The sequence below is a fragment of the Xenopus laevis genome, chromosome 3L (assembly GCF_017654675.1).
Source record: "Xenopus laevis strain J_2021 chromosome 3L, Xenopus_laevis_v10.1, whole genome shotgun sequence".
NCBI classification, from domain to species: Eukaryota; Metazoa; Chordata; class Amphibia; order Anura; family Pipidae; genus Xenopus; species Xenopus laevis.
In genome coordinates, this window is record NC_054375.1 from 24348760 (window position 1) to 24365927 (window position 17168).

General features: G+C 40.1%; 1 long non-coding RNA gene across 2 annotated transcripts in view; it reads right to left on the reverse strand.

The window, feature by feature from the left end:
* The window catches only part of LOC121401114, a 65138-nt gene that overhangs the window by 16065 nt on the left and 31905 nt on the right, over positions 1-17168 (reverse strand). The gene's annotated exons all lie outside the window — the stretch shown is intronic.

The following is a 17168-nucleotide window of genomic DNA, read 5'->3' on the forward strand; positions in this document are numbered from 1 at the left end:
CCATCTTTATCTCTTTAGACTAAGGCTTTTTTCAGATCCACCAACCAAGACATGACATTTTCTCATGCTCCATTTGCCTTGTTCAATCCAAATATTGATCTCCTTTTTTATATATTTATTTCTACCCTTTAAGTGTGTATCACATTTTGAATCTCAATTACATAGGGAGAGAAGTTATAGCAACTAAATTACGCTACAGAAAGGCTACAGGAGGATTGTTAATGGGTTTCTTATTTGCCCTACAGCTCAAGGATGGAGGTTGTACCCTTCATCCCCAGTCAATTAATAGTTGCTGGGCAGGCTTTGCAGCTGGGAAGCATCCTATATAAATAATAATGGATTTACAAGCCTTTGAGTGAGAGCTGGGAGGTGAAAAATGACTAAAATGAACAGTGAGTGAGGAGCAGGGAGAATTATACCTGCCATGTAAAGCAAAACAAATGATGAGAACTGCTGGGAAATAGCTCAGGAAATAAGCAATAACACGGATCGGTGGCACCACAAGTTTGCTTGTACAGTGACACCCATAAGAGAAAGATTATATGAAAACCAACATACTAATAGTTGTATTAACTAATTAGCAGCACTGAAGTCTAGTGGGAGACAGATATTGCACCTGAGAATATACAGATTTTGTCTCCATTGATTTTCAGCAAGGGTCTTTACAAGCAAATTAAGGTCATTGTTTAAAGGGTGCTTCACCTTTTAGCTAACTTTTACTATGTTATAAAACGGGCAATTATATGCAACTTTTCAATTGGTCTTCATTATTTATTGTTTATAGTTAGCTTTATAGTAACTATTTGCTTTCTTCTGATTCTTTCCACATTTCAAATGGGGGTCACTGATCCCATCTAAAAAGCAAATGCTCTGTAAGGTTATAAATGTTTTGGTATTGCTACTTTTAACTACCCATCTTTCTATTCAGGCCCTCTCCTATTCATATTGCAGCCTCTCATTCAAATCAATGCATGGTTGGTAGGGTAACTTGGATCCTAGCAACCAGATTGCTAAAATTGCCAACTAGAGAGCTGATGAATAAAATGCTAAATAACTCAAAAACCACAAATAATAAAAAATTTAAATTGGCTACAAATTGTCTCTGATTATCACTCTCTACATTAAACTAAACGTTAACTCAAAGATGAACAACCCATTTAAAGAGTTAAAAAAACAACATTGTGAGACAGTCAGAGAATGACTGTGAACCTTTACCGAAATAGCTTTCTGTGATTTGGATCTTCATACCTTAAGGGCTCTTACACATGGGCAGTTTTACCTGCGCTCCCCTGCGTTACGCTTTCTTCCGTTCAGCCTCAGGGGAGCACAGGACTAGACAATCATTGACAATGGGGCTGTACACAGATGCATGTTAGCATCAAACGCAGGTGGGACGCAACATAGAAAATCATTTAAATATTAAATAAACCAAATAGGCTGGCTTTGTTTCCAATAAGGATTAATTATGTCTTAGTTTGGATCAAGAACAAGGTACTCTTTTATTTTTACAGAGAAAAGGGAAATTTTTTAAAAAATTTGGATTATTTGGATAAAATGGAGTATATGGGAGACGGTCTTTCCGTAATGAGGAGCTTTCCAGTAATAATGCGTTTCTGGATAATGGATCCCATACCTGTACCAGCGGTACAATGAGTTATTATAGGGCCCCATTGCAAGTTAATTTTCGGAAGCCCCAAATTATCTAGAAACTGATTTCCTAACATATATTGACATTGCTATTAATTAGGCCCCTCTACAGTCCTTTATGATTAAACCACTGAACACCCCCAGGTTTAGGGTGCCTGCTGATTTTTGTGAGCAATGATAATGGATTATTACACAGATATTAGACAGTTTTACTGCTGGACTGAAGATGTGGAATCCAGCAACATCTGGCTAATTTATGTTGGTCATACACAGCAAGGTTTGCTCATTTGCAAGGTTTCCAAAAATGATCACTGGTAAGGTCCCATCTAGAATATGCCGTACAGTTTTGGTCTCCATCACTCAAACAGGACATTATTGTATTAGAGAGGGTACAGACAAGGGCAACTATGCTGGTAAAAGCTATGGGAAATCTTAGCTATGAGGAAAGACTGGCCAAATTGGGAATGTTCACGCTGGATGTTTAAGGGGAGATATGATAACTATGTATAAATATATAAGGGGATCATATAATAATCTCTATAATGCTTTATTTACCAGTAGGTCTTTCCAGCTGACACAAGGTCACCCATTCTGATTAGAAGAAAAGTGGTTCTGCCTAAATATTCAGAAGGGGTTTTTTACAGTGAGAGCTGTGAAGATGTGGAATTCTCTCCGTGAATCAGTCTTGCTGGCAGATACATTAGATAGCTTTAAGAAGGGGTTTGATGGCTTTTTAGCAAGTGAGGGAATACAGGGTTATGCAAGATAGCTCAAAGGTACAATTTGATCCATGGACTAGTCTGATTGCCATTTTGGAGTCAGGAAGGAATTTTTCCCCCCTCTGAGGCAAATTGGAGAAGCTTCAGATGGGGTTTTTGCCTTCCTCTAGTTCAACTAGCAGTTAGGCAGGTTAAAAAAAGTTAAAATGTTGAACTTGATGGACGTGTGTCTTTTTTCAACCTAACTTACTATGTTACTATGTGTTACTATTTTTCTCAGAACATGATATCAGTCTGAACTCCCAGTCTTGCTTACAATTCCGTGTTGTGGTTCCTGTATTTCCCCATGTCAATGGCTTTGACCAAATTGTGAGTCTTGGATATTTTTACTACTGTTTTATGGATACAGAAATGCATTCCAGTTATTGTGTTGACACAGCTGTTTCTGGAGGCAATTATCTATACAAGAGTAATATTGACATTTGGGGTAAATGCTTATTTGTTCTACTAAATATTCCCTGGAGCCCATACTCAAGAAGAATTAGGTCAGAATTGTGGGTGAACATTTCTCTCTGAGATGTTCTTGAAACCATACCAGGGCCACTGATGCAACAACAATGGTAACCTTAATAGTATACAGTATAAGGGGCCCAAACCAAGTGTTGGAAGACACTAACCATTCAAATGAAATAAAGTAGTAAAAATAACAAATCAGACAATGTTATGGCTATTAATTCAAAGAAAGCAATTGTATGAAAGTTACTGTATGTCTGACAAATAGTAGTGACAGTCCCCCATGGATATCATCAGCTAGGCAATAAGTGCATGTGATCATTAGCCAAGAGAAATCTTCTAACCTGTCCGACCAACTAAACGACTGATCCCCAATGCACGAAAAGGATCCACACACAACCTTAGCAACCAGGTTACTGAATATGCAAACTGGAGAGCTGCTGAATAAAAAGCTAAATAACCCAAAAACCATAATGAATAAAAAATGAAAACCAATTGCAATTTGTCTCAAAATGTCACTCTCTACGTCATACTAAGGGCTCTTTCAGATGAGCGTTTTTAGCTATGCTCCCCTGCTTCCCAGTTTCATGCGTTCAGGGGAGCGCAGGAGTAGACGCACTGATTTCTTTTCAGTGGGGCTGTACTCATACAGACGCATGTAAGTGCTGAACGCACAAAAAAATGCAACATGCTGCATCCCAACTTGTGTTCGGCACTTACTTGCGTCTGTATGCCCGAATGGAAAGTATTCAGTGTGTCTACTCCTGCGCTCCCCTGCGGCTGAATGCATGAAAGTGGAACGCAGGGGAGCGCAGCTAAAAGCGCTTGTCTGTAAGAGCCCTAAAAGTTAACTCAAGCGTAAAAAAGTCTTAAACCAACACTTTAATACTGCAAACAAAACTATCCACTTGCTCTGTGCACACCCAGCTACTGGTTCCTTGATTTACAACCAAAGCTGAAGGCAATCTGGCACACAACAACTAAATTGTACTATTTTAACCCTTTGCCTAGAAGGTAATATCAACAAGCTCCCATCATTGCCTTCATCTGTTCAAGGTTCTGAGTTCAGAAACAGCTGGAGGCTGAAGGTGGGACAATGGCTGATTCCCAAAATGGAGACCAGGAATTATTAACCTTGAAACACCGACCACTTTGCCTTAGAAATGATGGATAAATTACTGACTGATTCATTATTCCTCATCCAGCTGTGCAAGTGACATTCAAGCACCTCTTTAGCTCTCTCTTAAGCTGGCCATAGACGCAAAGATCTGGTCGTACGAATTGAGGATTCGTACCATTTTCAGAACGTGTGTGGAGAGTTCCGAAATTTTTCGTCCAGCGCAGATCAGTCGTTTGGTTAATCGGGCAGGTTAAAAGATTTCTGTCGCCTACGGGTAATATCTCTGTGTGTATTGCCGATCGTACGATTTTCAGAGGGAGACTGTCAGTAGCTTTGGTCGGACCTAACTTTCGTACGATTGCTGTCAGGGGCAGGTCGGGAGATGGGAAAGTCCCATGGTACGATGATTCGTATGATCGGATCTTTTTGTCTATAGCCAACTTTACTGTTCATTTTAGGGAAAGGATGTGAGCTCAGTATCATACAGACCCACCTGACAATACACTCCCATCCCATTAAAAAGAAACTATAAAAAAAGAGCAACTATACCCTCAAATATTTCTGCTGAACTGCGCTTAGTATAGGGGATTGCTCTATTCTGAAAGTGACATGACATTGGGTGGAAACAAATGTTATATTGAAATTATGGGGAAAAATTGTAGGGAAAAAAACATGACCATATTATTGCCAGAAATTGCACTTGCGTTTGTAAACCTGCTTTCCTATTTACCACAGTCTACATCGTTCATTATCTTCATAGGGCTCATTTATGAACTCTAGTGCCGGGTACAAAGTGCAGCTTCCCCCTCCACCCTTGATTCAAGTGTAATTGTAGTCACAAGAGGGCACACCAATTGCACTTTTTTTCAAAATAAACAAAATAAGCCTGGTGCACTTATTGATACAACTCATTGAGGGAACAATGGAGCTACTGTCACAGTCATGGTGGAGGTAGTGCAATGGTTCCTCATTAGTAGCTCTACTTGCACAGGGTTCTTTGTAAAGGGTACAGGGTTCGACTAGGCCAATGGAACAGCATGAAAAAAACAGGTGGGACTGACCCTTGTGGGCCCAGACACTCTCCCCACAGCCGTCAGCTTCTGCTCTCCTTCCTGACCTGAGGATTTGTGGCTGGTGCAAGGGGCCTGGGAGGCTTTGCATCTGGGGGTGGTGGAGGGCCCTGATGTGGGGTCCCCAGTGGGCCCAGACCCCCAACCCAGTCCAACCTTGCATCCTGACCGCAATCACCTTGATTCTCTAAGGCACACATGGGAAGAGGGCAGTTGGAGGGGGTTTGTGCCTGGGGTGGGGGGGGGTGATCTCTGATATGGCAACCCAGTGGACCCTGGACCCCTAGTCCAATGCTAAAAGGGTAGGGCAAACAAAGAAATGCTCAGTGTAACTATGCAGAGGCGCATGGAGCGGCTTTAAACAAGTACCGGAATAGTGACTATTCATGCAATGACTGGTGCAAACTTTGTGCAACTATAACAGAGGTACAGAGGTAGAGGTAATATATATATATATATATATATATATATATATATATATATATATATATATATACAGGTATATATATATATATATATATATATATATATATATATATATATATGACCTCTCATATCTATTATCTACATCTGTCTAACTACCCATCAATACAATTTCTCAGTCAGTAGTGGTCATATATGAACACGCCTGCCACAATTACGATGGAATTACTTTATATACTTTATACACTGTACCTATTCTTAAACGACTCCTAATATGACCCAGGGTCAGACTGGGCCAACAGGACACTGGGAAAAAACCCTGGTGGGCCCCCTGCACCCGATCACTGCTTCCCCCTGCCCCGAACATGAAGAGAAGAGGCTGCTGCTAAAATAAAAGAGCCAGCGCCAGAGGCACGGGAGACAGACAAACAGGCAAATAGGGTTATATAGTTTTGCAATGTTGCCACCTCTTGTGTAGGGAATAGATCGTTTGTTACACCATATATGTGTGACCTTCCTTTACTGTCAAATTTACTGGGAAATTAATTAAATTAATTGATAATGCCAAAGATAAAAATATTCTAAATACAAATGAGTATAGCTTTATAAAAATAAGGGATCCAATTATTCCTGTTCTGTATTGTTTACCAAAAATACATAAAAACAGAGACAACCCACCTGGTAGACCGATTGTTTCAGGAATTGGGTCTATCACAAGTAATCTTTCTCAATATATAGACAGATTTCTACAGAAATATGTTATAACACTACCCACTTACCTAAAAGATTCTACACAATTGTTAAAGATATTAAACACTATAGAATGGGGGCCAAATTTTATCTTTGGCACCTTAGACGTGAAATCATTATATACGTCAATAAGACACAACCAAGGTATAAAATCAACTGCGTATTTTTTAGAAAATGATGATAACATGACTGGTGAACAAAAAGAATTCATTCTAAATTCTATAGAATTTATTCTAGAACATAACTATTTTTGGTTTGAGAGTCAATTTTATTTACAGTTGTGTGGCACCGCCATGGGAACGAGATTCGCGCCCAGCTATGCGAATCTATTTATGGGCTTATGGGAGATACACAATATACTCCCCCTAATACACCTGGGCGCGAACTTACTCCTGTGGCGGCGCTACATTGACGATATTATATTTATTTGGAAAGGCACTAAAGCAGAAGTAACACAATTTATAAGTGGATTAAACAATAATGATTTAAATATTGAATTAACACCAACCATCAGTACAGAAAGTATAACGTTTCTAGATCTTGAGATATACATAAAACAGGATAAAATACATACAAAGACATATTTCAAATCTGTGGATTCAAATAATTATGTTATACCCTCAAGTAACCACCACCCTCGGTGGATACAAAATATACCTCTAGGCCAAATGTTTAGAATCAAGAGAAACTGCTCCGAACAAGAACATATAGAGAAACAACTGAGTTTTATGGGCAATAGATTTAAGGAAAGGGGTTATAGTAAAGGCCTAATCAAACAGACTATTGAAAAGGTCGAAAATATTCCAAGGACAACATTGTTGGAGGGTAAGGTAAAGAAACCAAATGAAGATAACAAAATTGTTTTTTCAACCACATATAATCCAATAGCAAAAGAAATAGGGGGAATTATTAAAAAACATTGGGATATACTAAGAGGAGATGAAAAACTTAATCAGTCCCTCCCCCCCCAGCCAAGGATAGTTTTTAAAAAACCAAAAAATTTCAGACAAGTTCTAACGCATAACCATCTGATAACTGATAGCATAAAACGCAAAGAGATAGATAAATCTTGGCTTGGTTTTTTTCCGTGTGCAACATGTAAAGCATGTAAATATGGCATTAAGAAAAAACAATTTATGTCAAATGTCACAAATGAAGTTTTCAAAATTAGACAATGTATAAAATGTACTACAGAAAATGTCATTTATTGCCTAGAGTGCCCATGTGGACTTCAATATATTGGAAAAACAAATAGACCTCTACGAGATAGAATGAGAGAACATATAAGGAACATCGAGAAAGGTTTGGACACTCATAGTGTATCTAAACACTTCAAAACAACACACGGGAAAAATCCAAAAGGTTTAAAATTCTGGGGTATAGAACAGATAAAGAGAGGATGGAGAGGAGGTGATTTAGTGAGAAATACGTTGCAGATAGAAAGTAGATGGATATATCAAATGGAAACATCAGTACCAAGTGGTCTGAATGTAGACATAAATTTGAGAGCGTTTTTGTAGGTAATGCAATGTCTAAATGTATAGTGCTAAATAATATCATTCACCCAGCTTCGAGGAGTGGGCACGAAAGTGTAAAGGGTTAATGAAAAAATTCTAAAATAACACTGCTGTTTAATATCCCTCTTTATTTTATTTCAGGTGCATCCATCTAGAGAGAGATATATACAATTATATATTAATTTTTTTTTAAAAAAATTGTAAAAAATTTTTTTGAGTTTTTTTGAGTATTTTTTTTATTTTTTGTAATTCATATTCACATTTTTTATTTACCTTTCCCTTTTTTGATAGGAGTGTTTTTTGTTAAATATCATAAACAACTTGTATAATGATGTATTTTCGAAAAAGTTCTGTATTTGTTTTAATCCCCTCCAATTGGAAGCCCCGTCAAAACAGCTATAAAGAGATCGTTCTGTTTCCAACTATGCGTCCCTATGGCAACGAAAGTCCTAACGATCAGAAAGCGACGCGTTCCTATAGCAACGAACGAACGTGGGGGGAAAGCGTCAAGAGACGCAAGGAGAGACGGAATAAAAGATCAACGCATGCGCAGCTGAAATTAAGCTTCTGAGGAAGTCGCAAGACAAAACGCGTAAGGCAGGTGACGTCACTGGTAGGCGCCGAGTATTGCACACGAGGAACGAACGCAAACAACCATCACACACAAGGAACGAACGCAAACATTCTTATTCGTTTTCCCAAGCCTGATCATCTTGGGACTTGTTGCTGTGGACTGGTGCAATCAGAGGGGCCTCCAGTTGGACGGTGCATAGATATGCTCTATTTTAACCATTGCCATGTGAGTGCATTTTAAACTTTGTTTTATAAATATTAAAAAGATTTTTACACTATTTGCTGCTACATGTTGATTTACAGTCTACACGAAGGGAAGCGCGTGCAAGTTGATATTACCTGTTTGTGAGTACCCATCTAAACAAGCTCTTGAGGAGAGTCTTTTTAACCCTTTTTTGGTTGAAGTTGACAGTAAAGGAAGGTCACACATATATGGTGTAACAAACGATCTGTTCCCTACACAAGAGGTGGCAACATTGCAAAACTATATTACCCTATTTGCCTGTTTGTCTGTCTCCCGTGCCTCTGGCGCTGGCTCTTTTATTTTAGCAACAGAATTTTCGGACTTGAAGGGATACAAGTGGGAGCCGGCTGGGATCTGTGGACACAATCAAACCTTGGGCCTATCTTTCCGTTTAAGATACTTCCATGAAGAGAAGAGGGTTGCGTCTGACGGAGGAGGGTGGTGAAGGGGGGCCTGGGAGGGGGGAGTACAATAGCTGAAGCAGTATGGCAGCACCCACAGGCCTTCTTTAGTAAGTCAGTCTGAAGTTCTTGCTAAAATGCGTGTATTTTGACCTTTATTTCACGTGACCCCCACACCACAGAACCCCATGATTCTATATGACCTTTCGATATCATCTCTCCTCAGCCCCAAGGTGAGATTTGTATTTACTTGTGTCATTTTGCCAAGAGATAAGGAGATCCCCTCTTGCCCCCACCAGCCATAGAACACACAGCTGCTGCACGTACTAAATAAGCTGTTTTTATTGTGCGCTCCAGTCGTGGCATGAATATAATTGATTTCTACATGGGCTTTATGAAAGCTAATTTCCATATTTCTACTCCAAGGCGAAGCGTGTCTGTCTGAGGCATCCATGGAAGGTAGTCACCTCAGGAGAGTTTTGTTTCCATAGCAACCAACCCAGACGCGTCTGATAGTGGTGATGTGTGAAAAAGAAAAGGCTAAATATCCCGAGATACAGTGCATTCAATAGCGTTCTTTGTTCACCCACATTGCACGAAGATCTGCCTAAATAGAGGCAGGTCACCTTAAATTCGAGTGCGATGTAGGAAGTCTCCAATAGGTCTCATTTTCTTGCATTTGCTTGTAAATATTTCTATTCTGCCCCTCTCAAGAGAAAAATTTAGAGAGTTTTATTTTATCAATTATCTTTTTATCTAGACCAGGGGTCCCCAACATTTTCTACCCGTGAGCCACATTTAAATGTAAAATAAGTTGGAGAGCAACATAATCATGCAAGAAGTTCCTACAGGTGCAAAATATGTTATATTATTGGCATTTGGTAGCCCATATGTGGACTTGCAGCATGAGGCTCTGTTTGGCAGTACATTTGGGTTTTGTGCCACTGAAGCTTGCCTCCAAGCCTGGAATTCAAAAATAAGCACCTGCTTTGAGGCCACTGGGAGCAACATCCAAGAGGTCGGAGAGCAACATGTTGCTCACGAGCCACTGGTTGGGGATCACTGATCTAGACCCTCTTCTTATCCAGCTGCCAGTCTTTCATTCTAACCACTGCCTGGTTGCTGGGATCCAACTGAATACAATTTTGAGTTCTAAACTTCTAAACAGGTGGACATGTTAAATGTTGAAGGACAAGGACAGGCAGAATCGCTGGATTCTAGTTGTTTAATTCAGATACTGGGCCAGTGCTCCCTCTTTTTCCAAAAATGCATTGGCTGGGAGGGGGGGGGGTAATATGCTTCTCGTTGCTGTGCTGCCAAACTCTTCTGGTCAGAGAAGAATTTCTTTACATAGCATGCCCTTACCCAGGGTGGCTTAGAGTATTCACTGAAAGAGTATGGCAGCGCATTGCTGACAAGAAAAGTACTCCTGGCCCGTGCATTTTTTGGAAGAAGAGGGTCTGAAGAAAGAAACTTAGAATCACTAGGGGGTGCCTAATTACATATTACCTTTCACATATTCTGCCTATAGGGATTTGAAATTTTGCTAAGTGGTTCACCAATAGAGAGTTTGCTGGTAAATTACCATTTATGTGAACAGAGGAGCCAGTTACATAACTAGATGTTACTGGGCCCCACAGCAAATTAATTTTACGGCCAACATATGCAGAGGTTGTCCTTTTCACCAATATAATGTTGAAATTGCTCATCAATTAGGGCCTCATGGGGCCCCCTAAACCCCCAGGGCCAACCCCGGACTGGCAATCTGTGAGATCTGGCAAATACCAGAGGGGCTGCCATAAGGTGCCATAGAAAGTCAGTAATTCGTGGGCTGGTGGGGGCTGTGTGGGCCTCTGTGTGGGCTGATTGGGCCTCTTTGTACTTAAAATGCCGGGGCCTATTTTGACTCTCAGTCCAGACCTGCCCTGGGCCCCCTGCAGCTGCAGGGTCTCCTTTCTCTGTAGTTACGCCCCTGGGAGGAGCAATTTTTAATATTTTGGGTAAAAATGCCATATTTTATATAATGAACTTATTACACCAGCCTTAAGTTTCAACTTCTCAATAGCAGCAATGATCCAGGACTTCAGACTTTTCACAGCTTAGGGGTTGTCACAAATTATCAAGCAGAAAATGAGGTTGGCCTGTAATAAAAGCTGATGCTACAGGGCTGATTATTAAATTCTTATGCTAGTTGCACTGGTTTCCGTGCTGCCGTGTAGTAATTACCTGTATTTATTACTAATCAGCCTAATATTGTGACATTGATATTACACGTATATTGCACATCGATCCTTAAGCTCAGTAAGTGACAGCAACACAAAGCATGTGCAGTGAATCAGCAGAATATGGGGAGCTACAGAAGCAGATGTTCCCTGCTAATGGGCTGTGGTTGCCTTGGACTAGTACAGTAGCCCAAAACAGAATATACAACATTTCTAGTCTACCTCTTTAGTTAGACTTTAGTTCTCCTTTAAGTTAACTTTAAGTATGTTATAGAAAGGCTAATTCTAAGCAACTTTTAAATTGGCCTTCATTTTTCTTTTTTTCAGTTTTTTAATTATTTGCCTTCTTTTTGTGACTCTTTCCAGCTCATTTTCAAATGCAAGGATACACATGTACTCCTCAATCAGTCTGCAGCAGGCCAATCATTTGGAGTTTTTAGATACTGGTGCACATATGACCAGCTTTAGTGTGGCTGTAAATCTACCATCAAATTATTTCAGGCTTTTTGGGTTCAACTTCCAGCCATCTTTCCTGCCAACATATCTCAGCCCACACAGGACACATAGAAATATTGTCAATTGCATTTACTCCACTATAAAGTAGACATGAGTATTCACCCCAAATCTTACTGCTTTTCAGGCTGCCCCCCCATCCCTCCAGTCCTCAGCTTTGGGTAGGCCATACATTATTGTGCTGGAATTTCATCTCCTGCAGAATGATGTCAGCATGTATGGCAATGAAATGAGGGGCAAGTAAGTCATTTATGCTTAATTCATTGCTGGAAGACGATATACCCAGCCATGATATCAATAACTAACCAATGTAATAATTCCCTTCCTGGAAATGAATTTGTAAAGAAAACCTTAATCTATGCATGGGCACCAAGATGGCGTTACAGAAAAACCCAATATGCGCTGGCACCATGCCCAACATAGAAAGACTTGGATGGCACCATGTTCATTATAGGGAATCAGTGTGTAACTATTCATAATGAGGAATATACAAAGTGCTCAGGATATTTACCAGATGCACAGAAAAAACATTGTTCCTGTCTTGGAATCTAGCCAATGATTTCTCCATTGACACGAAATGTAAGCTATAAACAAATATATGTTCTGTTTGGAAGAAGCTAAGAGAGAAACAAAAACCTTACTGATTCCGTTACATCTCATCCGGTATTTTATTATATATGGCAGCGCAATTAATAGATGCACAGTAGGACCCTTTAAAAGCGCCATAGGCACTGACTGCAGCAGAGCAGTACATCAGCCAAGGTTAGTAAACAGCTCAAATGGGACAGAAAGTATTTAAGAACAGAGGAATACTGAGAAAAACTGATGTTATAGCAATGAAAGGAAAATAATTCCACCTATATTCCTTTGACACTGTTGCTGATTATATTAAATTGTGCAGAACTATAAGGTCCATCCAGGATATTGCTACTTTGCAGAGTGATTAAATTGGACTAAAGAGTAACTAAATTGGAAAACTGAGGAGCAAACTTTAAAATGAGGTTCAGTGTTGATAAATTCAAGTTGTCTGATTACAGGCAACGCCATTCTGTGGCTACTAAAGCAAATAAAGCAATGTCTTGCATAAAAAGGACCTTAATTCAAGGGATGAAAACTTAATTTTGCCTCTTTATAGGTCCCTGGTAAGGCCTCGTCTGGAGTATGCGGTGCAGTTTTGGGCTCCACTCCTTAAGAGAGATATAAATGAGCTGGAGAGAGTGCAGAGACTAAGTGCAACTAAACTGATTAGAGGGATGGAAGACTGTCAAGGTTGGGGTTGTTTTCTCTGGAAAAAGGACACTTGCAAGGGGAAATGAATACTCTTTACAAGTACATTAGAGGACATTATAGACAGATAGTGGGAATCTTTTTCCCATAAAGAGGATCACTGCACCAGAGGCCACCCATTTAGACTAGAGGAACAGAACTTTCATGTGAAGAAGTGTAGGGGGTTCTTCACAGTGAGGACAGCGAGGTTGTGATGGCTTATTCTGTTAATGCCTTTAAAAGGGGCTTGGATGATTTCTTGGATTATCATAATATTCAAGGCTATTGTTATATGTTAACCTACAGTTAGTATAGATATTGGTATATACAGTCTATATATGTGATTATACAGATTGGTTGGTGTGTATATATGTCCACTGGGTTTCATTTGGAGGGATTAAACTTCATGGACTTTTTTCAACCCAAATTAACTATTTAAATTTGTAACTATGACATAACCTTCATGTATTTTCCTTGTCTGGTGTTAAGTTAATAAAGTGCAATCATTTCAATAAGTAAACAATTCAGCTCTTTACTCACATACATTAATTATACAGCACACTATGAATAATGAAGAGTTGCATAAATAAGTATAAACAATATTACCATACTATTCTGCATATGTAACAGGCTGTGTAACTCTAGGCATGTGTCACTTTGTGGCTACTAAAGCAAATAAAGTACTGTCTTGCATAAAAAGTGCATTAATTAGAGGTATGAAAACATAATTAATAAATGCCTCTTTATAGGTCCCTGGTAAGGCTTCAGGTGGAGTATACAGTGCAGTTTTGGGCCCAGTCCTTAAGTGGGATATAAATGAGCTGGAGAGAGTGCAGAGACTTGGTTAGAGGGATGGAAGACTTAAATTATAAGGGTAGACTGTCAAGGTCGGGGTTGATTTCTCTGGGAAAAAAGACACTTGGAAAGGGACATGATTACTCTTTATAAGAGGGCATAATAGACAGATAGTGGTGGACCGTTTCTCCATAAAATTAATCACTGCACCAGAAGCCACGCCTTTAGACTAGAGAAACAGAAGCAGAGTAGGTGGTTCTTCCCAGTGAGGACAGTGAGGTTGTGGTGGCTAATTATGTTAATGCCTTTAAGAGGGCTTGGATGATTTTTTCACAAGAATAATATCTGTGGTCATTTTTCAACATAAATTAGATACGAAACATTGAGCGGCAGCAGCCTGATGCTTACCAGGGGTGTAAGAAAGCTGCTCCGGGTAATTTAAAGAGTCAAAAATGTGTGTGGATTGTGTAGAACCATAGAGCTGCGGTTATTTCTGTGGACGGATTAAGAGAGTAAAGGGAAAGGGATGTGTAAGATGTGTGCGGGGCAGCATGTTAGTGCAGTGGTTATCACTTCTGTCCTTCAGCATAGCTGCACCACCATGCACCAGGTAAGGAAATGTCCTGGCAGTGTCAGCAAGGACATTATCTGCAAAGAGTTTGTATTGTGGGTTTAGTCCCACATTCCAAAAATTTACATATACATATAAAAATATGGACCCTAGTGTAGCACTGTGATAAGGATCTTAGGGGGTTCTGTAATCAAAGGTGCAAAGATACCTGCAGCAAAGGTGCTAGAGGTCTAGTAACTTATACTAGAGCAATACTGGAGCAATCAATCAGTAGGTAGGACTTACTAGTCACCTGTTTAAGAGTATACATCTTATTGGTTGCTATTGGTCACTACATTTGGGCAAACTTGTAGGGCTCATTTACAATCGCAGCCATAGTTGTGGTCATGCAAAAATGGACAAAATGGCACATAGTATGCAATTTCAACAAATGTAACGTTACACTCTGCTGCCACAACACTGGAAGTCTGGCAATATGTGCTGCATTGTAGGTAAAAAACATGGTGAAATGTTTCTTAAATTGAACACTGCACTTGCTTTTGGAAATGAGCCCTAGAACCTTTTATAACATCTAAGGGCTAGTTTGACAGCAGTCCACTCTATATAATGAGCTGCTCATTATCACATAGCCTAATAGGCAACAGATGGGGAAGTTTCTCAGAGGCTTCTTAGAGGACTAGTGATCTTTTTAAGCACAGAAAATAGTGTTCAGTTCACTAATGTTGATACGGGGGATATGTTGTTCCTTTTGGTGCTCGTACAATTTACAGACTCCATTCCCAAAATTATTTGACATGGTCCTTTAAGTGTCTGAGCTAAAATCTACAGCCCCATTAGCAGGGTTGAGGGGCCTGTGCTATAATACTAAGCTGCAATGCTTCACATCTAAGGAATACTTTGCAATAAATGACAGAATTCAATAAACACACGTGTAAATGGTCGGAAGTTGCGTGAAAGTCTGCTCGATTATCATCCACTTTGCAGATCTTGCCCGGACACTGTTGCACAATAAAGACATTAGACAGAACAATGAATGTCTTCCTTTTACTGTTTATTGATCTAAAACAGCTTTGTTGCTTTTTTCTGTTTGCCTGCAGCTTTCATTCCTTTTATATGGCAGCTCTATGTTAATTGTTAAAGGGACAGTAACACACAAGACAACAGGGTTTTATATGCATTAGAGGGGACATAAAACTTCCTTAAAACTACCTGTTTTATGCCCCCTCGTTTTCTAAAGCAGGCCTCCCTTAAAAAGCTACTTTTCAATAAAAATTCTTTCTGCTGTTTGATAGTTACAACTAATCTCCAGCTCCCCCCCCCAGCTGCATCTGACTGCTCCAACTCTAATATCTAATATCTAAAATACTTTTTATTCAAACTATTAGCACAGCAAGGATTTAAGAGGAGCTGCGTCCTTGTAAGAGTGGTGGCAGATGGGGAGATTTCACCCAGCAACAAATCTTCTCTACTTCGGGCGACTAATCTCCCCAAATGCCTTCCTGCCAGCAACCATACGAAACACCAACGGGATGGCATATGAATCGCTTCGGATTTTCAAAGTCGCCCGAAGAGCATACAGAGCATGTGCATTGCCTCTGGTATGCAAAAGATGCCTAAGGGTAAGGTCACACTGGGAGATTCTGGGAGATTTATCGCCTCTTCTTTGGGGGCGCCTTGTGAAGCAAATTTGGACAATGAAGCCCCGTAAGTGCCATGCAGCAGGCAATTTTTCATTCTAGCAGGCGGAAGAAAGGGGGAAGCAGTTTGGGGAGATTAGTCACCCCAAAGAAGAGGCGATTAGTCGCCGGGCAACTAAATCTCCCCGAATCTCCCAGTGTGACCTTACCCTAACAAGATCCATGATCCAAGGTGAGTTGCTGTTGATAACTGGATCTGTTGCTGTTGAAGGTCTGGATCATTACTGTTATGCTGGGTTTTCATTTGGAGGGGTTGAACTTGATGGACTTTTTTCAACCCAATTTAACTATGAAACTATGTAACTATTATAGCGTTGCTGAGCCTCTAGCCATATTCAGGTTTAGTTTTTATTTAACATTTAACAAGCCCTAAAGCACATTTTTTGGACAATGACCTTTAATCGTTTTTAATAGAGATGTCGCGAACTGTTCGCCGGCGAACTTGTTCGCGCGAACATCGGGTGTTCGCGCTCGCCGGAAGTTCGCGAACGTCGCGCGACGTTCGCCATTTTGGGTTCGCCATTGTTGGCGCTTTTTTTTGCCCTCTCACCCCAGACCAGCAGGTACATGGCAGCCAATCAGGAAGCTCTCCCCTGGACCACTCCCCTTCCCTATAAAAACCGAAGCCCTGCAGCGTTTTTTCACTCTGCCTGTGTGTGCTGAAGAGATAGTGTAGGGAGAGAGCTGCTGCCTGTTAGTGATTTCAGGGACAGTTGAAAGTTTGCTGGCTAGTAATCGTTTTGATACTGCTCTGTTATTGGAGGGACAGAAGTCTGCAGGGGTTTGAGGGACATTTAAGCTTAGGTAGCTTTGCTGGCTAGTAATCTACCTTCTACTGCAGTGCTCTGTATGTAGCTGCAGTGGGCAGCTGTCCTGCTTCTGATCTCATCTGCTGACTGCTGCAATAACAGTAGTCCTTGTAAGGACTGCTTTTATTTATTTTTTTGTTGTTTTACTACTACTACTACTACTACTACTATAAGAGCCCAGTGCTATTAGTCTAGCAGTGTTGGGGAGTGGGACTGGTGTGCTAATCTGCTGCTCCTAGTAGTTCAGCAGCACCAACTTTAATTTTTTTTTTTAATATTCATTTTTTTTTTATTTTACTTTTTTTTATTTTACTACCG